The 26989-nt window shown below is 56.3% G+C and overlaps 1 protein-coding gene across 1 annotated transcript in view; it reads left to right on the top strand.

Moving 5' to 3' along the window:
* The window catches only part of RPTOR (regulatory associated protein of MTOR complex 1), a 332995-nt gene that overhangs the window by 85708 nt on the left and 220298 nt on the right, over positions 1-26989 (top strand). The window lies entirely within an intron of this gene.

Below are 26989 nucleotides of genomic sequence, written 5' to 3' on the forward strand. Positions count from 1 at the left end.
CTGCAGCCCCAACTAGTCAGAGCCCTTCTTCAGTTTTCAGACAGTCGAGAAAAACACTCCACACTCAAAAGATGACCTATTATATGCTTGGTCTTTGATTCAGAAGGTAAGGTTGTTCGTAGGGAGCCACTCCCACTTACCGTGCCTTCCGCTGCTTGTGTCTTACAGTTTGGGGGTTTTGTTGTTTTGAAGGAAAGTGGCGTGGGGTGCGGTGACTGTGACAAGGCGCTTTTAAGATCTTAAGTTATTCGTAAGCCACCCCGAGACCCGTTTCCTTTGGCCTTTCTCTTTAGCTGGTTTGAAGATTTAATGGTTTTAGTAGAAGATTAGAAATTTGGGGTGTTTGTGGAGGTGCCTGTGTGTTCAGCTTTGTGTAGCGGGCTCTGGAATTCTCTAAAGGGCCTGACGGGGAAGGTGGGGGGCCTGTGGCCTTGCGGGCGCCTCCCCGGACGCTTTGCCGTCCTCGGTCCTCCGTTTTGAGCCTCGGCTTCATGGAAGCAAGTGGCTTAGGGCCCCCGGCGAGGCCTGCCTGCTTGGGGTCTTTGTCCGTGGACCCCTTGCGTGATCCGGAGTTTAGGGAGTCTTTGCATTGCACTCACATTCTAAGGGAACAGCCAGAGTGAGTCTGTTGGTGCCTGTGACCGTGCCCTCGGTGGCTTCCGCTGCCGCCCGTAGTCCTGGGATGGCTGAGCGGTAGTGACTGTCTCTGTGTCTGGGGTGCGTCTCGTCTCGGTGCCCCCTTTCTGACTTGTCGACTCAGCAGCCGCAGACTCTCATTCTTCAGAAGGCGGTTTCTTAGGGTGGTTTTGTTCCGTGCCTGAGGGCTTTGCTGTCTCCTCTTGATGGTTCTACAAAAACCCAGGAGCCTTTCTCTTGAGAGTGTGATGCCTTCGGGAGAGGTTTGGATGGTGCGTCCCTTTGAAAACAGCTGAGATGCCTGCTGTTACCACTAGGAAGTAGCTTCCTTGGGGACTCGGAAGGCCCCCGGGACCTCAGCGACGACACCCAGGCACCCAAGGGTGCACGCGTGGTGCAGACAGGCTTTCAGGCCGCGTGTGACCGCACATACGGGGCACGCCACCGGCATCTGGAAGGTGGAGAACCAGCAGTGTTTGGATGTAAGAGAATGCCTTTCTGACTTGCCTACCCCTGACCCTGTCCCGGGGGGCACTTACCTCCAGGAGAGCGCAGCCCCTTGAATTCAGGTCTGCCAGCCGTGTCCTTCACAGGAGGGGCTCCGCCATTTTAATTAACTGTTAAAGAAATACCACATGAGAAGATACGGGCTTCAGAACGCGTGTCTGATATTCCAAGATATTGTATTGTAACGTGTACTCCATTTGCTATGATTTGCAGTTTTGTGTTGGTTTTTTTTTGGAGTCCTAAGCTGATTTGCGGCCAGCTTTCTTACTAGTTTAGCTTGGTAGGCATGGGCTAGTTCACGCTAGCTGGCAGTACGTGGAATCTTCGAAAGTAGGATCTATTATTGTTTTTAATCTGAATTTCTAAGAGCAGATCTCTCCCATGGCATCTGGAAGAGGCATTACCGTGTAAGGCAGGCAGCATTTATATATAAGGAAATGATCGCAGATCCAGAAATGACGATAGAATCAGTGTAGGGTTGAGAAGTTCCCTTCTCGTGGTGGCGGGAGGGCCAGCCGCGGGGGTGGGGGGTGGGGGGGCGAGTCCTCCGGGTGGACGGTTGTTAGTCTGAGAAACGTGCTTGAAGTGAGTGGGGTTTCCAGAACGGATCTGCAAGGTAGTGTTTGGAAGGAGAGATTCAGTTCACAAGGCTGACGAGGGAGGGTGTTTCTAGATCATAGGGTACTTAGGAAAAGCGCCCGTGGACCGGTGCAGGCGGGACCCCCGTCGGGGCGGGGTTATGGAGTGGGCTTGGGATGCGGGCCAGCGACCCCCGGAAAGACGCAGTCCGCGCCGACGGAGTGCGATGGTTTGCCTGCAATCGGGACGCACGACCACAGCAGCGAATACTTAGCGTTTTCTTTTCTGAATGTCAAGATGATTGCGTTCATTTGTAAGTACCATAAAAATGTTTAAAATTTTGCTGCTTCCATCTGTTGGTGGCTTCCTCTGTTTCAGAAACGAGCCTCAGGTAATGGGGGCAGCAGGAGACCTGACGGGCTCGCGGCTGTCGGCCGTGGGGCTGTGCCGTGTGCACTAGGTGATGATGGTACGTGCCCCGGAGCGAGCGGTGCCGCTCTGCTCTTTGTAACCTCCCGTGGGTCACCGGAGAGGGAGGGAGGCCCGCCTCGTGCCGCCTCATCGAGTTTGCACAAAACATGAGGCAATTACCAGGCTCCGATGTTTGTGTACAAGGTGCCCGTTCCTAACTGTAAATCAGGGTCCTTTGAAACATTGCAAAGCTAAACACACAGCACGTTATTGCATTCTACAGGGCCCTCGAGTGTTGGGCCGTAATAGAGGTCGATGTGCCGTCCGCAATAAAACAATGGGAGCATTATTAAATTTCTAGACCTTTGGTGTGGATGCCCATAGATCTGGTTTTCTCTTTGTCCGTACCCCGGACTGCGAGACTCAGAAAGGTGGGGACATAAGGTCGTGTTCATTAGTGTATTCGTGCCTCCGCGTTGCCGTGGGCGGGACGGGCTGGGGGATCGCGCGACCCTAACGCCACACGGGAGCAGCAGAGAACTGACCACGGCAAACCTGTCCACCTCGCGTCTTGGAGAGTTGATGTCCTTCCTCGTGCGCTTTCCTCCTTGTTTTTCTAGCTTTATTCAAGATAAAACATCTTGATAAAGGTGATTTGGGCTCAGGAAGGAATTTAGAGAAGTCAGGACGGTGCTTTTTTTTTTTTTTTTTTTTTTTTTTTCTGAGGTGGCCAGACTCTCAGGCCCAGATTTCCTTTCCAGGCCGACTGAACCCTTGTCTAAATAATTTATCAGTTTGCCGCTGGTGAGACCTTTCTTTTGATTAAATTTAAGGCTGTGCCCTACTACCTCGTGGGTTCATAAATCTGTGTTCTGCGGGAGGTGGAAGGAGGGGTGCCAGCTGCTGTCGCGGCTGCCGCCGGCTGCTGGTCCTGCCAGGCCTCGCTGCCCCCTCGTCGGGCCCCAGCTGAGCGTACAACTGGGCGACGGGACTGGGGGATCCAAAGCACTGCGTACCCCGTGAAGAGTTCGTCTTTCTCAGCCTTTTTCTGACAAGTTGGGGGGCTTCTGGCACAGGGTGTAACGGCCGGAGCCGATGGGGGGGCGGCAAACGGGGGTCTCTTCCTGTTGGGCTTCCCCCAGAGCGCTGCGGACCACGGCCCCTCTCCCTCTCCTCTGTTATCGGTGGGGGGGACCCAAAAGCCACCTGATGCTGGCATGTTTATAACTCACTAAGGGGAAGGGACTTGAAGGTTTCCACCCAGGCGGTATCTGCATTGACCCCTGACTGAGTCCATTTTGTCCCGGGAACGTTCCAGTTTGCAGAATGCCCTTTGGGGCCTCGCCGGAGCGCCCCTGGCGTGTAGGAGCTCCTTCTGGAGCCAGGTCAGGGTGTGCAGGGCTGGCCCGCCCGTGTGTGGCCGCGGGCCCTGCAGGTACATCTCGGGCCACACGGGACAGTGCTTACGACATGGTGTGGACTCCGTTCCGCGGGCTTGAATTCCATCCCGCCCTTCAGTCGACCGTGCTCCTCAGGTTGTTCACGGTGGGCGAGTGGCCTGGCACGTTCTTACAGTGCTGCCCGCCCGGTGGAGTACGTGCGGGCGGGAAGTCTGTCTGGGACAGAGCAAGGCCCCACCGCCTGGTCATCAGCCAAGTAGGAGTCACTGCTGCACTTGAACCAAAGCGACTTTGCTGTTGGTCACAGGGTTGCCTGCACGCCACTGAGCGTGTGCTTGGACCAACGTGGCTCGTCGCCGTACCGTATGGTGGGAGGGGGCGTCTGGGGGGAACGGGGCCTAAGGCCAGCGGACAGCTTCGTTCCTCCTTGGGGCCCACAGGCTTGTCCTGTAGGTGTGAGGCACAGGTGTTTGCCAGCCCAGTGCTCCGGTGCGATGCTGTTCTGGTGGGGCTGTGTCCTTGCCTCCTCCCTGCAGCGGGGCTGACGGCTTGGCCCTCGTGCTGGGGGTGCTAGGGAAGCGGCTCTGCCCGCCCGGTTGCTGGGACGGGCTCCAAGCCCGCTGCGCTGCTGGGTGGCCTGCCCCCCTGGCCTGTGGTTTCCTTCCTGGGGCGGGTCGCGGCGCTTGAGACCCACGAGCTGTGGCTCGTCCCTCGCTGGGGGTGGAGTAGGGGCAGAGCAGCGTATGTCCGCGCTGACAGCTCTCCCCCCGACTCCCTCGGGTCTTCCGGAATGAAGTTCCTACAGGGATGCGGTCAAGACTCGTGAGTGGGTGGGTTCTGCCTCGTCGTGGCATTTTCGGAGTCCGATGTGGACTCTCGAGGGAGGGCCCAGCCATGCCGAGGGACTGTGCTCCCCGGCCTGGGGGTGCTCTGAGGCATTTGTAGTGACTCCTGTTGGGCCGGTCACGCTTGACCTTAGTCTCAAACTGACACGGTGGCTCGGCAGTGAAGATGCCCCACGAGTCATCCGTGATGCCACTGTCACACCGTCATCCCGTCCTGTTGTCCCCCAGGCCAGCCAGCTCCCCTCTCCCTCTCCCTGCAGCAGCCGGCTTCCTTTTCTGTTGGTCCCAAGGTTGGGCTCTGTCCCCCTTGCCAGTGTTTCTGTGACACATTGCCGGTGAGGGCACACGAGCAAAGGGAGAGCTGGGGAGATGGCCCCCACTCGACACAACTCCCCCCGGCGGGAAGCACTTCGCATCAGGTGCTCATGACGTTTGCACGACGGTGTGGACAAAGCCTTCTGTCCCGCACTCCCCTTCTCCCCGTCCTCTCCCTGCTCGCCCGACCGCCTCTCCACGCGCAGCGTTCACGGACGGTTCCGGTCGTGCAGCCCGGCCCGCGCACCACCCCCGTCCCCAGAAAACCCGTTTCTCCCCGGCTCTTCCTGCCGAGCCCGCCTGCCACCGCGTCCAGCAGAGCAGAGAGGCGGCCGCCGTCCAGCAGCGTCGTGGCGCCGCGGATAGATTGTTGGCAGAAGACGACAAGCACATTGAAGCAGGGGGAGGGGGCTGACCCTGCAGGCCACGCGGAGGGGTGAGCAGCCCGTCCCCGGCCACACGTCCCGGCCGTCTGGGGCGGTGTGTGCGCATCGCCTCGTGTGGTGCCACCGCCGTGCGGCCCCCGTGGTGACCCCTGCCTCTGCCGTCACGGGGCGGCTGGCGTGGGCGCGGGAGAGTCCTGGGATTTGGGCCCACGCGGCTTTGAGCGGTACACCGGCGAGCGTGGATTTCGGGCCACTGCCAGGGAGGTGTCTCCACCGTAGCCCCTCATGTCTATGTGGCCGTGATCCACCCCCCCCCCCCGCAGGCGTGGCCCCTTGCACCCCCTGCCCCCACCCCGTGGGCCGCTGGCAGGTGGGCCTGGGCTGGGAGGGCCTTGCAGGTGGCCGCCTCCTCGCTGCCACTGCACTGGTGGGGGGTGGGGGGTGGGGGCTGGGGGGAGGGGGGGCGAGGCCGTGGCCCGGGGGCCGTGGGAAGAACGTCGACGTGAACTGTCGCTTTGCCGCTTCCTAGACGTGAACGTCGAGAGTTTACGCTGAACTTGTAGGGTCTGTAAGCGCCAAAGGAGGGTTCACGGGGAGGAGAAAACGAGGTGAAATGTGGGCTCAAGGCGGGGGGGGGATGCGGTGGAGCCGGTGGTGGGGAGGCCCGAGCCCCTGGCACAGAGCTCCGTGCTCCTCCTGCTGGGACCCCCGCTCCCGCCCGCCCCCGCGCATGACTTGCTCGAAGGATCGTGTTTAATGGCGAAACAGGGCTGGACCGTGTCCTTAACAAGCCCACCGGGGATCTGGTCTCAGCCGCGTGTGTGACACATGGCAAACGAGGACCGGTCGCCTTCTGTGAGGACTGCAGCTGTAGCTCCGATGTCTGACGCGCCCAGACCGCCGGTGCGGCGGCTTCCCCGGTTAACCTGGAGGCCCCGATGCCGAGCCTTGTGCACCCGGCTCTGGGGGGAGTGGGGGGGGTTGCCGGGGCGGGAGCGAAGGTGTCTGAGGAAGTGCTGGGAAAGTAGAGGATACAGAGCCTGAAGCAGGGGACTCGGGATTGGGGGTGGCCGCGAGGAGCCCACCGTATGCTCGCCATACGCAACTGCGAAGGGCTGTCAAATCCGGTTCCAGCCGGAGGAGAAAGTGCGGCTCCAGGGCGATGGTAACAGACTGGAGGGGAGGGGCCCCGTCTGCTCGGCTTGACTTCATTCCGCCGGGAAAGCATCTGTCACAGGGGTAGTTGTGAATCGGGGGTTCACGACAGCTTCTGGGTGCCCCTGTCTTAAATGTCAGGGGTTTGCTGTAGGTGTGGCATGTCACGGAGCTGTGAAAAGGGGAAATGAAATTCACACAGCACGATATTACGACGGGAACCGCACAGCGCCTGGCCTGTGTCTGACTGACTGCCGTCACCCGGCACCGCGTTTCCGAGACTCGTTCGTGTGCGTGCGTGTTGTCGCATGGATCGGCGTCTGGGGCTTTTCACGGCTGGACAGACGCTCCGCGTCGTGTTTGTCCATCTGTGGGTGGACGTTTGGCCTGTTTCCACCTTGTGGCTGTTACGAACGATGCTGCTGTGGACATTCGTGTACGGGTTCTTGCACGGACATACGTTTTCAGTTCTTTTGGGTACATGCCTAGGCGAGGAATTGCTGGCTCGTATGTAACTCTGTGTTTACCTTTTCTTTTTTAATGTCTGTTTATTTTTGAGAGAGAGAGAGAGAGAGAGCGCGCATGTGCGCCCACACGCGGGGGCGGGGCCGAGAGAGAGAGGGACAGAGAATCCCAAGTAGGCTCTGAGCTGTCAGCCTGACGTGGGACTCAGACTCACGACTGTCAGATCATGACCTGAGCCAAAGTCAGATGCTTCACTGACTGAGCCCCCCCAGACGCCCCTCTGTGTTTGCCTTTTGGAGGATTTCCCCGGTCGTTTTCCATCCTACTGGCGACATTTGACAGTTCAGTTTCTCCCCGTCCTCACCAACACTTGTTTTTTTCTGTGTGTTTTGTTTTAAAATTATTACGATGACGGCCATGCTGGTTTTGGTTAGCATTTCCCTAATAACGAAGGATGTTGAGCATCTTTTCATGTACTTATTGGCCATTTATTTGCACATCTTTGGGAAAATGTCTCTTTAAACCCTATACCATTCTTTACTTGGGTTATTTTTCTTTATTGTTGGGTTGTAAGAGTTCATAATGGACATTTTAAAAAAAATTTTTTTTTTCAACGTTTATTTATTTTTCAGACAGAGAGAGACAGAGCATGAATGGGGGAGGGGCAGAGAGAGAGGGAGACACAGAATCGGAAACAGGCTCCAGGCTCTGAGCCATCAGCCCAGAGCCTGACGCGGGGCTCGAACTCCCGGACCGCGAGATCGTGACCTGGCTGAAGTCGGACGCTTAACCGACTGCGCCACCCAGGCGCCCCCATAATGGACATTTTTAATGATTATTTTTGAGAGAGAGAGAGAGCAAGTGAGCAGGGGAGGGGTAGAGAGAGGAGAGACAGAATCTGAAACAGGCTCCAGGCTCTGAGCTGTCAGCACCGAGCCCGACATGGGGCTTGAACCCACGAGCAGTGAGATCATGACCTGAGCCAAAGTTGGATGCTTAACCAGCTGAGCCACCCAGGCGCCCCCATAATGGAGATTTTTAAATCAAGTAAGCCATAACTTTAGTCATGAGGACTTGTGTCCTTTCTAAATAATGTATGTGGTGTCTCATAATAACGTTATAATAACGTTACAACATATATAATATAACACACAACATACATAACATTACCTCATAATAGCATTTAGGTCCTAAATAGTCTTCGGCCAGTTTGATTTGTCCCACGTATGAAATTTTTATTAAGAGTCTCCGGTAAGAGCACAGGGGACTTAGGAGGGAGCGGTCTGGGATAGTTAGGTATGGCCAGAGGGTTTTCTGTGCCTTAATAACCCTAAAGAAATTTGTTTCACAAACACTGTCCTTTCATTAGTGCACTTGATGGCCGCATTCGTCTGGGAGCAGGGAGACCTGTGACCCCGGGGAAATCTCCAGAATGTACTTGAGGTAGACCGCACTAAAGCCAGATCATCCTCTCGGAGGTGAGCAGTTTGGACAGCACGGGTCTGCTGTGTCCAGGGCACAGGACTCGGGAGATGGCGATCATGGTGGGGGGGGGGGTCTCTCTGTGTGTTTATCATTGTGAAAATCGGAGGGGTCTCCGTTTTGCAGCTCTGCCGCTCCTTTTAACGTGCTTATGTTTCTACGTGCCCCGCCGACGAGTGTCCTTCACCTTTTAAGTTGAGGGGAACAGGGCACGGTGTACTGGGGCCTTGGGAGCTCCGCGGGTCCTGGGACACCTGTCCGGGGGCCTTCGGGCTGGTGGGCTCACCCAGGGCCGGGGGCTGCTTTGCCGGCAGGGGCAGGCCCAGTGAAGAGCGGGCTCCAGCTTTGCCGTGTGGACGTCGGCCCCCGGCGGGGGCGGCTGCCTGGCGGGGAGGGCCAGCCAGAGTTTCCAGGTCTTAGGACCGCACGTTCCACCCCTGGGCTCCCCCCTGTCTGTCGGGTCTGGCTTTGGTCGCCAAAGTGGTCGGCCGCCTCGCCTCTGTTCCCCCAGAGCACTGAGGAGGGGCTCAGATGAAGCAGAGGATGAGAAGGGCTCTTGGTGTACTGGGTGACCTGAGGCCGCCCTGCTCGCCCGTCCGGGGCACGGCCAGGAGCACAGGTGCCAGAGGAGGCCCTGAGCTACGGGCTCCGGGGGCTTCCGTTCACGTGACGGTGGACGCATCTGGGTGTATGTCTGGCTTCTTTTATATCTTAGTTTCGTCTCGTCTGTGTCTACTGCCTTTTCCCTTGCCTTTTATGTTAACCAGGTTTCAGAACATTTTTGCACGTCCCCTTGTGTTAGTGCCGTGTGCTGGTGCAGTGTGACCCCGCAGGTGACTGTGCGCGTCCTGTGCACTGTCCTTCAGCTGAGGTCACGTCGGGCAGCCTGCGCCTCAGTGTGTACTTGCCCTGCCCTCCCCTGCGGTCCCACCAGCGGCTCTGCTCCGCGTGCAAGGCCGTGTTATTGTTCTTTTGCCCTCTTTACTCCTTCCTGCATTTCTGTCCCTTCTGGGATCGTTTTCCTTCAGTCTGGAAGTTTTAAAATATTTCTTTTAGTGTGAATCTTCAGGCGACACATTATTTAGTTTTTGTCTGAAAATGTTTTTATTCTTCCTTCGTTTCGTTTTTGAAAGATCGTTTTGCTGGGTGTGCAATTTTATAGCGATTTTTTTTTTTTTCTTTTCAGTTTAAGGTCCCCCCACCCCCGCCATTTAAAGTAGTTGAAAAGTGTGTTTGTCCCATCTCCGGGCGTCTGTCCTGTTGGACAGTTGGCCGTGAGTCTTCATACTTGTCTTTTCAAGGTGCCCCGTTTTCCCCCTCTGGCTGATTTAAAGCTCTTCTCCTCACTCACTGAGATGCTCGTAGGTGTGGTTTACGTTGTGTTTATCCTGTTTGGTGCTCTGCCGTGTGGGGGGCCTGATGGTTTTCATCAGCATCGCCACAGACCCTGCTCCGTGTGTTCCCTCCGATTCAAGGTTGTGAGACCTCGTGTTCCCGGTACGTCTTGCCTTCTGTTCAGCGTTGTGGTTTTTCTTTCCGTGCTTTTGTCTGGATGTTTTCCCGGGACTGCTGTGCAGCTCACAAACCCTCTTCTGCTGTAGTGGCCAATCTCCTGTTTAGCCAACCTACCATTTTTTTTCTTTCGTTGTGTTTTTCTGTTCCATCATTTCCGTTGGGCTCTCTGTTGATTGCCGGTCTCTGGGGGAAATCTCCATCTTGTTATGTATGATCCTGAACACATGGGCTTTCAGCACTAGGGTGCCCGTTCTTCTGACACAACGTCTCCGAGACTGGGAGGCGTGTTTCTGACCACGCTGACTGCTGTGTGTATTGCTGGAGTTGCCCTGTGTGCACGGGGGCGAACTCCGTGGTGTGACTGGGCACGGTCAGTGTTTCGGCCTGCCAGTCGGGGAGCGGGTGTCAGTCGTGATTGTGAAGCGTCTGTGCACGGGGTCTGTGGCCCGGAAGAACACCACCCACCCTCCGGGCCTGCGGGGCGACGCTGAGTGAACCCGTGAAGTCGACCCCGAGAGGACCTGCGAGCGTGCGGAGGAGGTGCTGGGGCACCTAGGCCAGAGCGTGTTGAGTGACGAACTTGTCTGATTGAGCCGACGATGGCTCTGTTACCAAGTATCAGACAAAAATTCCAGCCGGTGAGAAAGCACTGTGTCAGAGCTTAGTTGGCAGCGTTGTTTTCCTTGGTGACACATGGTGCAATAATGCATCTTACGGTCTTTGGATCTTGGATTTTAGGAAGTAAATAGCATCTATTTTATACAGATTATAGCCGTACTTTTTGAGGAGCAGAGCTGGGGACAGAACGATCCTCCTTGGAGTTTAATAATGCAGAGAATCCCATTCTCCACCCCGTGGCCCCCCACCCCTTCCCATTTTGTTTCTGTTCTGATCTCCCTCGGCAAGGGGCTTGCAGGGACTGAGTACACGGAGACAGAGGCGGTCAGTGATTGGTCTGTATTTGCCACTCTCCTAGTAAGTGACGGGAGATGTGAGTTAGTGTCCTGTCGCCCTGAAATCCTGGATGTGGCCACCCCGTGATCTCCGCTCCCGGGACCGTCTCAGATGCGTCCCCTCCTTCCACTTCCAGGGAAGGAGGCGTAGAAGGTGGGCTTGCCCGTTAGGCACTGGGGGTGGCCCGCCTGGCCTAGGTTAAGCTTCGAGGCGATTGGAAGTGACTTGTCAGAGTCAGTGTGGATGCTGGGGTCTTCCGCGGGGCAGACCGAGAGGGCACGGCCGTTCCGCCTTATCGCACGAGGGAGACGGCGAGGGCCACACGCAAGGTGGCGTCTTGGAGGCGGAGTTGGACCCCAGCGGGAGCCCCCGGGCCCAGCCTGCTCCCGGCACGGCCCCTCACGTCTGCTTCCTCACCGCCGCTGCGCTGAGTTCATCCTTCAGCTTGGGAAGAGCTGGGCGTTTGCAGCCACAGCTCCGGCTTTCCTCTTCACTCCGCGCTCTCTTCCTGGGCCTCAGGGCCCGAGACGCTCCTCGCAGAGATCTGACGCGTCTGTCAAGGTTCTCACGGCTTTCTGTGGCCGTCGTGAAAGAGGCCTTTTCCCTGCGGTCCCTAGTGGGTTTTTAGAACAGGGCTTCCTGCTGCCTGTTGGTTGTTATGCTGTCCCCAGACACCTTACTCTGCGGCCCTGCGCGGGCTGTGACGGGCTGTGACGGTGCTGTGGCGGCCCTGGGCGGGCCGAGGCGGCGATGTGGTGGCGCTGTGCAGCCTTGGGGCGCCAGGACCGGCACTCGGCCCCGCCGGAGACTGGCCGCCTGCCGGCCCGGGCCGCCGGTGTCCGGTCCCGCGCACAAACATGCGGGGGTGCAGGAGGGTCTGTTCTGGTTTCAGTTCTATAGATTTCATGTCTCTTTAAATCTTTAAAAATTTAGAACATCCTTTTCTCTTCATGCCATTGCGCAGACGATTTTTACAAGTCATTTTGGACGTCGTTTAGCGAAGTCAGGTGCACGGCCAGATCCAGTCTTGGTGCTGGTGAGCCGTGCGAATGGTGTGCCCCCTTCAGGACGAACCGGAGGTGGGGGCGTCGGTGACCCAGGAAGTTCCCTCACCATCCCCGTCCGTTTCCGTCCGCCCCCCGCATTGGTTTTGCCCGACCCTGACACGCAGGACTCATGCTGGGTCATCCTGCCTCCTGTCGCACGACGCGGTTTCTGAGACGCGGTCGTGTTGCTGTGCGTGCCTGTGGCTCGTTCCCTCCGTGGCCCAGGCGCATCTCACCGTGTGTCTGGGCCACGACGCGATCTGTTCACCCGCTGGTGTGCGGTTGGGTAATTTCCAGTTGTGGCCTTGGTGAAGGAGGCCGCCGTGAGTGTGGGCATAAAAGTGTTTGCGTGGGCCCGTGTTTTCATTTCCCTCGGGCGACTGGGAATGGGCTTGTGGGCCGTGGGGTCCTTGCATGTTTGCTGTTCTATTTTGCGAGCAGCTGTCAGTTGGCAAGATGACAGAGGTCACCCGTCTTCGTGCAGAGCCAGGCGGTCTGCGGGGGGCTCTTACTCGCAGTTGACTCCATGCGCACACGTGAGCTAAGGAGACGGCTGGCTCTGAAGCAGTGCTCAGGTCGCGGACGTTCTCGTCCTCTCCCGCAGTACCTGTCCCCGACGGTGGGGCGTGAGTGGGCCGCGTGTGCTGAGAAACACGGCCAGGTTCAGAGGAGAGTCAGGTGAACTGCTTCGCCCGCTGCTGGGCTTGGAAAGAGAAGGTGAGCCCTTGGCAGCCCCTCCTCTTGCAGGGGAGACTCTGTCCCCGCTGCGCCGTGCTTTCCCTTCGTTCTCTCCGGGGTTGACCGCGCAGGTGGGTGCGGGCCAGCAAGACCCCGAAGGGACCCCGGTCAGCCGGCCCTTCCTGACACCCGTGTGCTCCTTCACTCAGTGCTGCTTTGGTGCCTCACTGGGCCGCTTTGGTTGTCAGGACCCCGCTGCTCTGCGTGTTCTGCTAACAGACTGGAAATCTGGGTCGTCACAAACAATCCATCCAGGAGAACTGTTTCCCTCCTCTCCCCCCTTCCTTTCCCCTCTCCTCCCCTCTCTCTTTTTTCTTAATATATTTTTTAACATTTATTCATTTTTGAGAATGAGAGAGGCAGAGCACGAGTGGGGGAGGGGCAGAGAGAGAGGGAGACACAGAATCTGAAGCAGGTTCCAGGCTCCCAACTGTCAGCACGGAGCCCGACATGGGGCTCGAACCCACGAACCGTGAGATCATGACCTGAGCTGAAGTCGGACACCCAACTGGCTGAGCCACCCAGGCGCCCCTCCTCCCCTCTCTTTATCTGTCCTCCTCTCCCCTGCCTTCTTCCCTCCCCTTGTCCCCCTTCCCTACTCTGCCCTCTGCCCCATTTCCCCCTTCTCTCCTCTCCTCTCCTCTCTTCTCCCTGCTCTCCTTCCCTCCCCTCACCCCTATCTCTCCTCTCCTCTCCTTCCTCTCCTCTTCTCTACTCACCCTTCTCTACTCACCCCTCTGCCCTATCTTCCCCTCCTCCCCTCCCCTCCCCCTCCCTCCCCCCTCCCCCCTTCCCCTGCTTCCCTACTGTCCCTTCTACCTCATCTCCCCTTCTCCTCTCTCTCCTCCTCTCCTCCCCTTCCCTCCCTCCCCTCCCCTCTCCTCTCTCCCCTCCCTTTCTTTCTCTTCTCCTCTCCCCTTCCCTCCTCTCCCCTCTGCCCCATCTCTCCCTTCTCCTCCCCTCTGGTCTTCGAAGGAGCACTTAGCGGCATCACAATCCTTGACCGGCAGGCTGGGGAAGTGCCCTTAACGAAGAGGTGAGAAAGAAAGAGCCCAAGTCCTTGCCTTTTCAGAGCTGCTTGATTAGAAGAGGGAACATTCCTAACAACGTGGGCTGTGATAACTGTAAACTGCCTGAGATAAATTTATAGCGTTCATTTCCTTCAGAAAGACCTAGAGTTTTTTTGACAAGGAGAAATATGGTTTTATACATTTTATGTCCGGAATATTGATACGGTTTTAGTTTGCATTACTCCTCAAAAGGAATGAAGTTTTGTCTTTTTTCGGAGCTATGGAGACCTTCTTGGTTTTTACTCCTTTTATTCCTTTGTGCTTTTCCTCATTTCTCCCCTTGTGTTCCCTCATTTTCTCTGCCAGTTAAAGTACTTGGAAGGAAATCTCTGAAGTACGTTTGCTGCTGTTGGCCGTGGGGGTGCACGCTCCTGTGGGAGCCCGGCCTGCCTTTCCCTGGGGTTCCTCCTCGTCACCCCAATTAGCCGTGTGCCGGCTGTTCCCCGTCAGAGACCCCCAGGTCTCCCGAGAGATCCCCAGGTCTCCTGTGCAGGAGAACCTCCACGGCCCGGAAGCCACTTGAAGACACTGCCTAATTACTGCCGTGTATCCTGACCACTGTTCTCACTTCTTCTGAGGACTTTCCCTTTGAAAGTGGTGTAAGCGCCAGGAACGCGAGGAAGATCTTCATGGGAAGTCGGGAGGGTGTCTTGCTCGTCGGCTGGCCCCCAGACCGCTCCTTGTCTCCCTCCCCGGCCTGTCTCCATGAATCCTGTGTCTGTTGTGACGCCGTGACCGTCCTATTCATGGGGATCGCGGGCAGGCGCGGGTTTATTTTTGGTGGTTCTCTCCAGAGAAGAACTGTGTTTTCTGCCTCTTTCAGGAAGACATATTAGAAACGTGGCTCTCTGGCGTTACCTAAAAATTGCCTTTCTCCAAATTGGGCTCTCAAAAATAGAGTATTTCCATTATTTTCTCCTTCTCCCTAGTACAAATTTGAGGACTCTTCCCTCCCCCGCACCCAGCCTCCTGGGGACAAAAAAGATGGACGGTAGAGGAGGTCCTAGGACAGATTGCTGGCGTCTTCAGGATAAATGAGAAGGCGTAGGCTCGTAGCAAATGTAAGTGATCCGGAATCGGATCACCACACTGGTCAAGGTACGGGAGAGGCAAGAGCATGAATCATGCCTGCTCGAGTCAGTGCAACAAAATTTTATGGAGTGTGTGTGCCATATATGGGGCGCTTTCCTAGTTGCTGTGGGTGTGAAAATAAGATGCTTCCTCCTGGCCAAGAGCTCCAAGCCTTATAGGGAAAGTAGACATTAATTCATTGATTCATGCGTTCATCCGTCGGGATTACACTTGGCTCAGATTCTGAGCAAAACCAGGTATGGTTCCTGCCGTTGTGGAGCGTGGAGTGTCGTGGGGGAACCGGGGAGCAGTCACGCAGTCCTTCCGAGGGACAGACAGCAGCAGACCGCGAGAAGTGCCCGAAACGAGGAGTACGTTCCGTGCACGTGGCTGAGGGCTGTCCTGACCGGAAGTCACACGGCATGCACGTTGTGTTCCTGGCGGAGTGCTTGCCGGGCCAGAGTGCTCCCCGCCGTGTCCCAAAGGAGGGATGCGAGCCGGGCAGCACCTCCCCGTCGCTGTGCGCACCCAGACTCGGGAGGGGCGGTGCCTGCCACTTGCCCAGCGCCCTCTGTGTCGCTAGGGCACCGACTGGTTGGGGCGTGACGTTCACAGGAACCCGGAAGATGGGGGTGACCATCCGCATTTACCTTTACCAGGCTGCCTGCCCGGAGAACATTCTGCCCAGTTCCTCCCTAGGCGCCCGCTGACCTCTCCATACCTGTCGTGGTGCCTCCAGTGTGTGCAGGGGGTGTGGGGCCACCCCGACTTGGAGGGGCTACTTGTCCTCCAGGGGCAGGGGGACGGGCAACTGAGGGAAACCCCGCGGAGTCCGCGGCGTCTGGGCTCGGAGCCCGGGATCTGGGGAGCCGGGGACCCAGACGTGGCCAGGTGGCTGCCGCGCAGGCAGGGCGCTCCCTCCCAGCCTGTGGTTCCTGTGTCCCCGGAGCAGCCCCAGGTCCTGGGAGAGGCAGCAGAGAAGGACGAGGCCGCCGTCCCACTGTTCTCCAGCTTCTGCTGCTTCCGAAGGTTTTCCTCTTAGCCCTTCTGACCAAGGTGCGCAGAGGTAACTGCCAGCGTGGGAGAACGCATTCTCCCATTTCAGGGACGTTCTGTGGCAGTTCTGTGCCTGACTTGTTCATCTGTACGGTGTCCTTCCCAAGCTTGTCCCCCTTATCTCCAGGGACAGCAGGTTGTTGACAGCTGCAGACGGTGCTAATACTCTCTCTGGCTTCGTGGTGAAACACGGGGCCCCTCGATCGGCTCTGCACCCTTCACGGGGCGGCACGAGATCACAGGACCCGGCGGGTGTCAGAGACAGAACCGGGGACAGAACTGTCATCGTGTGGCTCCGCCTCGTCGGTAGCCTTGTTTGTTTGATTCCCGCCAGGGACCCAATATCCTGAGACAAGAGAACCTTCTCGTGACACCGATTTAATGGGAGAATCCCGGAGGATCTGCCGTTTTGCCAGCAGCTTGCATGCCTCGGGCAGAGGGACCCTAGACGGGAATCTGGAACCGAGGGAGCTTTACTGTCAGCGCAGTGTGGAAACCACGCAGCAGAAACGTGTGGTTTTCAAATGGGTGCTCGAACCTGGGGCTGTCCTCGAACGCAGCTTTCCGGCACGGGAGTAGGAGCAGTTCCCGCACTTGCCTGTGATGCAGGTCTGGTCTGGGGAGGCGGGGCCGGGACCGCGGCCGTCGGGGAGGCTGGGCTCGGCTGCACCGACGCCTTCTGCCTTCCGGGGTGCTCCCCGGCCCTGCTTCACCAGCCACCGGCCTTTGTGAGCTCAGAGGCAAATTGCTGTCATTCGCGTAAGCCCCGAGGCCACTTCCTGAAGACCCTGAGTCCGTAGAGCCGACTGTGAGGTTTTGCCGGCAGGGCGCGGAGCGGAGGCGGCCGTAGGCGTGCGGGCACGACCGGGGACGGTGCCCAGGCGGGCGGTCACCCACGGCACACGCTCGTTCTCCTGGACGGAGCCCGCAGGGGCGTCCTGGTGTACTGCGGGGGAAGGGACTCACAAGGGGGCCGTGTTCGCGGGCCCCTCGGCTCTCCATTGGGTGCCTCACGTCTTTGAACTTGACTCGCGCTGTGCGTGTCGTTTGCGCGGTGAGGGTGCCCTGTTTCAGAGGCTTATGGTAAATTTCATGGCCCCCTTCCTCATTTATTTTGGGGGAGAGGGCCGCGGGTCCGCCGGGCACGGGCTCCGGGGCGGCGGGGTCTCTCTGCTTTGGCGCGGGTGTGCCCAGCGCCTGGCACGGGGCCTGGCACGCAGGACGCGCCCATCCGTCCTCCTTGGCTTTGCTGCGCCCACGGCCCGGCTCTAAGCCTGCGTGGTCTGGCCTCGCCCCCTGCTCGTGCCTTCCGTTGCCCCTGAGCACAACCCCCTGCGTGGCCGCGAGGGGCTCCTCTGTTGGGGGCGCACGCCGTGAGCCCTGCCCAGGCCCTGTCCTCCCGCAGACGCTGTGGGGCCCAGCTCTTGGCCCTTGCCCTCCTCCTCTCTCTCTGCGGGACCGAGTCCCTCCCCGCTCTCCCTCCCCTCCCCTCTCCCCTCCTCTCCCCTCCCTCCCCCACTGCCTAGGCTTCCTCCGTACCCAGGCTCCGTGAGGGTCACATTTGCGGGGTGAGAGTGTGTGAGTGTGTGACTGTGCGTGTGATTGTGGGATCGTGTGTGTTGAACGTATGTGACTGCGTGTGTGTGATCACGTCTGTGTGTGAGGCTGTGAGTGTGGTCCGTGCGTCTGCCTGTGGGAGACTGCGGCGGTGTGGGCGTGTCCAGCTGTGCGTGTGTGGGAGCGAGTGTGGGTGTGGGCGTGCGTCCCCTGTGAGGCGTCCGGTGACCCCACAGTTCCCTCCAGGTCCAGCTGCCCCCCGTCCTGCCTGTGCTGTGCATGTCGCGGGGTGGAGCGGTTCACAGTGACTTCGAATGGTTAGGACAGCGTTAGAGAAGGCGTTAAGAAAGGGGTGGGGAGGGTCCGGCTGGACGGATGAGGGGGGTGACTTCCGGCCCCTGAAAACAGTGGTAGGAGGCCAGCGCCGCGTGTTTGGGTGACTGTGGCGCCCGCGTGGCTGGCGTTGTCTCAGGCTCTCCGTTTACGGTTTTAATTTGCTTTCCAGGCTTATCCGTGGTCTCCTTTCTGTCATTAGTCATTCCATTTGGCCACGGAACCCACCTCCTCTGCTTGGAAGATGGTGTAAACGAGGAAGGCACTGTCCTGTGCAGGGCGCACTGCGCACAGCGGTGACAGTGACTTACGGAGGAGGCGGGAACGGTCGCTGCTTAGCGCTCACCTGCAGGCTTAATTCCAGAGTAGCTGCCGTGACCCCCTCTTCCCTCGCTCCATTCCAGCAGTTCCTCCCGCTGCGCCTTGAACCCACTGCTTCTGGTTAAAACGCCAGGGTTGGTAGAGGGGTTTATCTTGTCTGTAAAAGGGCTGATGTCACAAAATAGGTGTCTGAGCAGGCCCTTACTTGACTTAAGAAATCTGTTCTGAGTCAGAAGAGTGGTGGCCCCAGGTGTTCCCCCCACGACTGCTGGCTGCCACGTTACCGTCTCCTTAGGCTCATCGTTTTAGGATTCGGTTGGACTAAGAATTCCAGGGCATGAAAGAAACGGTATTGTAATAAAGTTGACATTTGTTCACTCACAGAAGACTATTCAGAAGTAGTCCTTCAGGGCTGTGAGGTGCTCTGGAATACCAGGGGCCCTGGCTCCTAGCAAGGATTCTAGGCTTTTGGGTCACCTCATTGTCCAAGACGGCTGCTGGGGCTCCAGCTATTACATCTGCATTTTACCTTGCAGACCGGAAGGGGTAGGGAGGGAGGCTCCCCTCTTTACCTTTAAGGATGTTTCTTAAAAGTTACACTTAGCATTTTCATGGGGAGACTGGGAATTACCATCTGGGTGGCCCTGTGCCACATAAAAATGGGGTTTCTATTATTCAGAGAAAGGTGGGACGGATATCGGAGAAAACCTGTGCTGCCTGGCATAAGCACCATCCTGGCCGCCGCTTAACACGCCAGGAAGAGCATGATTTGGCTCGGGGTGTTTGTTAGTCCCTCTGGGTCGGTTCTGAGCGCGAACTGTCTCAACCACCATCAAATGTGCCACGGAACAGGAGGATGAATTATCCTGGTGACAAGTGCCTGGGAACCGGGAGGGGGAACGACCTGGTGACCGGCTGGCTGTGTGTGAGGACCCCACACCCCGGCTGTGGCAGGGAAGCCACACGGGAGAGGTGTGGGAGTTTGGGGGCGGCTCGTGGTGATTGCCGGCACAGCGTGGAACCGGGGCCACGCTCAAAAGCACTCTTCGCTGCTGAGGGGACGTTACGTGTTTCTAATTTAGGTCCCCGCAAGATTATTTGTTGCTGGTAGACGTTTTGTATCATAGTGCAAACTTGGGAAAGTTACCCTAAGCCTTGGCCTGACTTCGTTTCTGCGAGGACTCCTCCAGGAGGGAGACTGCCAGCGGCCACCGGGATGCTCCCGGCTAGGGGCGCACAGCCTGCACCCTCCAGGGTGACGGGTCAGGAGTGGCGCTGACGGTCCCTCCCGTGATAGAAAGACTTCCCTCGGGGCGACCCCGCGGCTCACCTGCGACGGGGCCCCGCGCGGTGTGTTTCCTCATCGTACCCCAGTTTACGCATCTGTAAATGAGGCCAATAACAGAGGCGGTGACGCAGACATTGCTGACGTCGTGTGCGCAGAGCACATTCGTCAGATGTCAGCTCTTAATATCTTGACTTGTGCTCTTTGTGTGTAAGAGCTAGTAATCCTTTGCATGAATATTTGCTTAGATTTTCCCAGGGATTAAAAAAAAAAAAACCAACCTGTAAAACAGTAAAATTGAGGCTTAGGTCACAGTAACTTTCCACTTTTGAAATTCAGAAATTTGGAAGTCCTGAGAATGTAAACTTTTCCCATATTTGGTTCCAAGGCTTACTTAGCAGCAAGCCAGACCTGAGAGATACGGACCAGTTTATGGCGGCAAAGGGGAAAAGAGCCCATTCACATGGCCATTTACAGGTTTGTCAGCAGAAATCGTTGTCTGTTCATTCACTATTACCATCCGTCTAAAACACAGACATTTGGGGGGCGCCTGGGTGGCTCAGTCGGTTCAGCATCCGACTTTGGCTCAGGTCACGATCTCATGGATGTTGACTTCAAGCCCCGTGTTGGGCTCTCTGTTGTCAGCACAGAGCCCGCTTCAGATGCTCTGTTCCCCCTCCTCTACCCCTCCCCCGCTGGTTCCCTCTCTCTCTCTCTCCCTTTCTCTCTCTCAAAATAATAAACAGACTTAAAAAAAAATACAGGATACAGGGGCACCTGGGTGGCTCAGTTGGTTAAGTGTCTGACTTTGGCTCAGGTCATGATCTCCCAGATCGTGGGTTCAAGCCCCGCATTGGGCTGTGTGCCGAGAGCTCGGAGCCTGGAGTCTGCTTTGGATTCTCTCTCTCTCTCTCTCTCTCTCTCTCTCTCTGTGCCTCCCCCGCTCATGCTGTCTTTCTCAAAAATAAATGAATCAACGTTAAGAAAAATCATAAAATACAAACATGTGGAATTCTAGACCAGGTCTGGCCCCAGGGTTGAGGATAAGAGGCTGTGGCCCCGCGCCCCACGGGCGAGGGTTCCCGCCCCGCTGCGGCTCCGGGAGCGACCCAGCCTCTTGGGGTGTCCAGCAGAGTGGCCTGGCACAGCTCTGTTCCCAGGCAGGCAGTCCCATGGCGGTTAGCCAGGCATCTCACACCATCGTTTCTTTCTCCGTTTGGAGAAAGGAGAGTGAAGCCTCACTTCTGTCCTGGTGGTCTTTTTATTTCTTTACTTCTTTTTAGATTTTCAGATTTGTGTTACAGGGTTTGCTTGTTTGCTTTCGGCTTTGTCAGGTTCTGTCCCGGATTTTCTTACCGCTGTGGATGTACTCGTAGTTCTGGGACTCATTTGTTTAAAACTTGAAAGGAGCATGATTTACTAAGGAAATGGTTTTAGAATTTCTGCTTGTTTTTCTTTTTTCCTCTTCACATGCCTGTAGTTTATAATCTGTCTGTGGAATTTTCTGTTGAACTTCGGGTTGAATGCTGGGGTTCCCAATGGTGAGGCGTAGGTAAGGCAAGCACTTTGGAGACTGTTGAGCACCTTCGAATAGCGCCTTTGACTCTCGGCAAATGCCAGGGAAGCCCAACCGCGTTCTTTGGACAATCAGTTCCAGATAACAAACAACATACATAGGATACTCCTCGCCTTGTTTTCTTTTTTACTTCTTTTAAAGTTTATTTATTCTGGTTGGGGGCAGGGGGAGAACAAGCGGGAGAGGGGCAGAGAGCGAGGGAGAGAGAGAATCCCAAGCGGGTTCCGCACTGTCAGCACAGAGCCCAGTGCGGGGCTCGATCCCAGGAAACCGTGAGATTATGACCTGAGCCGAGACCAAGAGTCGGCCGCCTCACGGACTGAGCCACCCAGGCACCCCAGCCTTTTTCCTGAGAGCCAGGAGACCGCCATTGCCGGGAGCAGAAAGTTGTGTTTTAAGAGTTTTCTGTTATCTGCTAATTCTGCTGACTTGGCTCCGTATAAATGCTAAGAATTACGTGTTGTCTTTGGATAAAGAATTCCGAAGGCGTTTGTTCCCCTTTACCACGGCTGCATAATTGAGTGCCCCGGAACGTGGTGGCCTAAAGCCATAAAGGTTCATTTGCTTACAGTTGTGCAGCGGGGCTGGGCCCAGCTGGACAGTTCTGCTGGTTTCTCCTGAGGTCTTTGGGGTGGCTGCCAACATCTGGAGGCTTGGCTGGCCTGGAAATCCGCGGTGGCATCACTTCTGTGCCCGGTGCACCAGCTGAGATGGCTGGGACGCTGCACGTGGGCGTCCACCGCCCCCTCTCCAGCCCTCCAGCTGTTCTCTGCAGCAGGTAGCTGGGTGTCTCTGTGTGTACCTGGTGGCCCGGGCGTGGAGGAGGGCGTGTTCTGGGGGGATGAGCCCCCGTGCAAGTGCTTATTAGCATGCCTCTCTTTGCATCGCACTTGCAAGTCACATGGCCAAGGCCGGGGTGCACACAGGATGGGGATGCAGGAAGGCGTCAAGGTATCGTTGTTATTGAAGCTTGAAGTGTCCCGTTGTTAGCTGGAGGGGCTTCTTTTGATTGGCTGAGCTCTGCCTTGGCGAGGTGATCCGGGCCCATCCTGCACATTTCACGTCCCAGACCTGGAAAAAGCCATTTCTCCAGTGAGTTTCTGTTTCCTCCAGTGAGAAATCTGACTGTGGAGCCTGTATGCTCGGAGCCTGGGTCTCTATTGTTATTGCATGGTGTCGCTTTCTCGGCTTTTTTGGAGGGTACGGCTGGAGTTGAGCGGTAGCACCTGCGTGGTGACAACCCCCCCCCCCAGCACTCACCACCTCCTCTGCACCTCACTCCTTTGGCTGTGGTCCCCCTCCCCTTTGAAGCTCGTCCTGTAGAGTTTCCTTGTTTATATTCTCTCTTTTTGGGGTATACTTTCTCAGTTTCAGTGATCTCAATATATTTGTTTTAGGCAGGTATTTTTACTGGGGATAGAGTTGTCTGACCTTGACGCTCTCTCTGTACATCTTTTCGATTCTAGCGTTGCTTTCGAGGCACCAGCAGCCAGTCTGAGTGCCTCTCTTTTCAGGTGGTCTGTCTCTTGTCCAACCTGTCTGCTTTGGGGGGCTTCCCTTTCCTTAGGGCTTTGCAGATTTATTGATGTGTGCACAATGTAAATATATCAATTTTGTCCATTCTTGTCCATATTCAGTGGCCTTCCAAAACTCAGGTGTTTGCATCTTTGTAAGTTCTGGTAGTTTCTCGGCCGTTCTCTGCTCCGAAACTGCCTGAGCCCCAAGTCCCGATCCCTCTTGTTTACAGATCCCGGGACTCCTCACTCTGCATGCTTTCCCCACCGACCCTCTCCCCCCTACGCTCCATTCTGTCGGCTCTGTGCTGAGTCTCGGGTCTGTCCCGTTCACACCTCTGTGTTTGTGTCTGTCCAGTCTTCTGTCCAGAAGCCTTTGCGTTTCTACTTTACATTCTAATAGGACAAAAAGTCCTTGTGGTTTTTCGTCGTATCTGTTAGTCCTTGGGCCATATTTTCAATTCTGTTTCTCGAAGAGCTTTAAACAAAGCTACTTTATTTTATTTCTAATGATTTTGGTGCCTGAAATCTTTGTGCTTCAGCTGTTTTTTAGTTGACTTTCTGTCTTGGTGCCTGTTTCTCAATGTACCTTAAAATTTTTGACAATGAACGATTTCCCTTTGAAATTTAACTATGTAAAATCTTTGAAGCTTGAGACGAAGTTGCTTTCTTTTCTTTTCTTTTTAAGTTGTTTGGGTTTGCTTATGTCCAGCACTTAGGGGCCCTGCTGGTCAAGGTTATTTAAAATCCTGGCTTAAAGTTTTTATGTCCCATCCAAGCAGTATGACTTAGCAAGCCCTTGTCAAGTCCAGCTTTTCCCTCTCTCTACTTCCTGCGTCAGGGTTAGAGATGAGTGGGTTTCTTGGCAGTCCCTGGCAGGTGGTTTTACTTTTGGGGTAAAGCTTACCATGAGTCCCAGGCTTCTGCAGCCTGGGGAAGGGACGTTTCTGAAGGGGCACCTTCTCTTGGACCCCCCACCTGGCCTTGGGCCTTGTCCCCTGCGCCTCCAGCCCGGTGTGTCTGTTCAGGGCTTGGCCACTGCTGTTCAGATGAAACCTGGCTGCCTTCTGTCCTCGTGTGTCAGCTCCTGACTGTAGTGTACAGACTGAGCATTCTTTTACGCCCACTTGTCCGTGTCTTAAAAAATTTTTTAATGTTTTATTTATTTTTGAGAGATGGAGAGAGACAGAGCGTGAGCAGGGAAGGGGCAGAGAGTGAGGGAGACCCAGAATCGGAAGCAGGCCCCAGGCTCCGAGCGGTCCGCACAGAGCCCGACGCGGGGCTCTAGCTCACGAACCGCGAGATCATGACCTGAGCCGAAGTCGGACGCTCAACCGACTGAGCCACCCAGGCACCCCCCCGCCCCCGTCCTTGTCGTTAAGAAGGTGCCCTACTTGGGGCCCCTGGGTGGCTCAGTCGGTTGAGCGTCCGACTTCGGCTCAGGTCATGATCTCGCGGTTCGTGAGCTAGAGCCCCGCGTCGGGCTCTGTGCGGACCGCTCGGAGCCTGGGGCCTGCTTCCGATTCTGGGTCTCCCTCACTCTCTGCCCCTCCCCTGCTCACGCTCTGTCTCTCTCTATCAAAAATAAACAAACATTAAAAAAAAACAAAAAAAGGCGCCCTTGCGCAGCAGCGGGGCCCGGGGCCTAGGCCCGCAGGGCATCACCTGTGGCCTTTCCAGCACTGCAGACACGATGTCCCTTCGTGTTTCTTCAAGGCGCGTAACAGTGCCGGCACCTGATCTTAAAATTGAGCGGTACGATGAAATACTTTCGAGAATGCGAATTGCACTAAATCACCGGGTCTGAATGGCGCAGCCTGACAGTTCTGAAAGAAATAGAAAATGTAGCCGAGCCCCTAACATCAAGTGTAGGCATTTTCAGTGATAAACTACTATACACGGTAGGTGGATGGTCTTAAGTTCACCCAAGAATTGAAGGTAATTCTGGAAATTTACGGGTCAGTGGGGCTTGTGTTGGTGAGAGGTAAGGCGGTTTGTGCTGTGTCTGTGCAAACCTTGCGGTGTCCTGCTTCTGCTTGTTGACGGAAGGTTCCAGCAGGATGAGTGCTACGTACAGGTGAGTGGTGAGTGGAATTAGATGAGACGGAAGTATTTCTGAGGGCAGTGAGTCCTGTGGAGATGGCCTCGCCTCCAGCGTCGATGTAGATGGTAGGAGACGGTGTCGGACGAGAGAGAAGGTGGCCGGTGGGGGACCCGGCAGCTCTCCAGTTCTGCGGGAACAAGCCTGGGCACCTGTAGGGTTTCTGGGGAGCGAGACCCCCGGCCATTGAATCGAAGCGTCAGGAGGGCAGCGAGACAGCCGCCTTAGGCGCTGCCTTCTGGGCTGTGCGCCCCTGCGCCGGGCTAGGTGTGACAAGTGGGAGATCAGCTACGAGTGGGTAGCCGGGGGGAGGTTTCAGTAGAGCTGCATCTGGGGGCAGAGCAGTAGTTGGTTAAGTGCGCGAGAACGTGTGGAAGCAGGGGATGGGGGTGGGGGTGGGGGGCCTCCGGTGGGTGCCTACTCGGCTGCTGGAGTGAGGGGCCCCAGAGCGGCACGGCCGGACGGGCCGCTGGGGCCTCTGGCTTGGTCCCCTCCAGGTCTTAGGAAGACTGGAGGCCCACGAGGTGCAGGGGCAGAGCCAGGACCGGGCGTCCTGGTTTACCGTCGTCGGGGGTCTTTACGTCATGACACCTCCTGTTACGGGGTTAAAGTCAACACTGCAGGGAAGGCTTTTATCCAATAACGGGTTTAAGGCCGATCTTGAACACCAGACTAGTGGACAGACGGCGGCGCTAGGGGACAGCCCCCTAGACACCCTCTCAGGTCACAGGGCCGGCCCGTCCAAGGCTGCTCACCCAGCCCTAGGGAGCAAGTTGCCACATGTGTGTTTGCGTGACGAGGCCTTGCCGTGAGAAGCTCTTACTGTGCTAAGAAGATGAGCAGCAGACATGCCTCAGGTCACCTGAACGTTTGCTTTTTACTTCGTGCCCTTAGAGATATTTAGAAATCCTGTGCTTTTCAAACTATCACAACTTGTGATTGTGACGTGCGAGGAAGGAAGCATGACCCTAACGCTGCACGCTGACTCCCACTCTTGGCACCTACTCTCCACTCTGGGCACATCGTGGGTTTCGTTTCAGAGGGACCTTGGCTCAAAGCATCGTGACGGCTTTTCGTGGCCCCTGTACAAAGTGTGAGCTCTTCAGCTGGGCCGACAAGGGGCTCTTGGTCTCGCACCTACCCCGTGCAGCGGCCACAGCCCGACCGCCGGGGCCTCGGTGCCTCGGTGCGCCCGAACTTCCCTCCCGCCTTCTGCCGGCTGGGGTTTTCTGCCTCTGCCCGTTAGACTCTGTTCACACTTCAGGTCTCCTCTTTGATGACATTTTCTCTGGCACCATCCCTGAGTCCTTAATCCTTACCACCTTAATTTTTAAAAATTAATTACTTTATTTTGGGGCAGGGGAAGGGCAGAGAGAGAGGGACAGAGAATCCCAAGAAGGCTCTGTGCTGTTGGCTCGAATTCACAAACCGTGAGATCGTGACCTGAAGTGAAACCCAGGGTCAGACGCTCACCCGACTGAGCCACCCAGACGCCCTGTCCTTACCGCCTTAGAAAATAAGCAAATCCTAGGAAGGCGCCGGCTCCTTTGTTCTCCCACGGGACGCTCGTCTGGCTCCGCGATGTTCTGCATCGTGAGATTTCTTAGCCTTGTCATCTCGATGTCAGTGCTGCTCTCTGGTCTCTAGGCTTCAAGAAAGCGATGGGGACTTCCAGGTAGCTGTTGCCAGTGGTGGTTTCTTACTTCTCTGTCTCCAAACATATCCCCCAGAAACAATACAGAAGAATAAGAGGGGGAAATTAAACTATATAAAAACCAGGCCATTAGCATAAAAGACACAATGTGCCCAAATTTGAAAATAAGGAAAGACCCAAGTCCCTCCATGTGGTCTCCGATATTCCCTCCCCATTCCTGCCCCACTGCACGGCTCTGCAAAGGCAGGCCAAGAGGACCACGGGGACGTGAGAAAGGAGCAAGTGACGGGGCCTGTGGCTTATCTGAGACCACGGCAGGAAGACCGGGTCCAGCCCGAGTGTGAAAATACAGAAGCGAGTCCCAGCAGAGCAGAGAATGGGCTGTGCAGGTGGTGGGCTTAGTGGGTGTTAGTGAGAATCTGCAGAAGAGACAGGACGGGGGGATTTGGCATTTGCACAGTGAGTGGAACAGAAGCAGAAGGGAAAGACTTAGGGTCTTGTAAGTGAAAGAGAACCCCCGAATTTGAGGGCACATAACTAAGTCTCACCACCCAAACCATCCGTGGAAGCAGTGGTCGCCAGACACAGGCCCCTGAGCCTGTCACTTTCTTGCAAATAAAGTTTTATTAGAACTTGGCCACACCCATCTCTTTAAATGTTGTCTGTGATTGTTTTGTGCTACAACAGAGCCGTAGGAAGAAAGTTGACGAGAAATGCGCAGAACTCTATGAGGTAGACTTGAACACACCCCTGAAAACCGGGGACGCTGACCTGAGCCCACAGAGGGGCTTCCCCTGTTCTTGGTGAGCGTGACTCCGCTTTAGACAGGCTCCCGTTCTCCCTCCGTTCGTCAATACATTCTGTGCAATCCAGCAAAAATACCAGCGTTTTCGGAAAAAAAAACAACAAAAAACAGAGTTACACAAGTTGATATTAAAGTTTCTGTGGGGGAACAAACAGGAAGCACGGCGAGGAAAACGGCAGCGTGCCACTGGCTCCCAGAGAGACAAATAGACC

The sequence above is a fragment of the Lynx rufus genome, unplaced genomic scaffold, assembly GCF_022079265.1.
Source record: "Lynx rufus isolate CCGP_SWC_20201006 ecotype Redwood Valley unplaced genomic scaffold, mLynRuf1.p SCAF_37, whole genome shotgun sequence".
NCBI classification, from domain to species: Eukaryota; Metazoa; Chordata; class Mammalia; order Carnivora; family Felidae; genus Lynx; species Lynx rufus.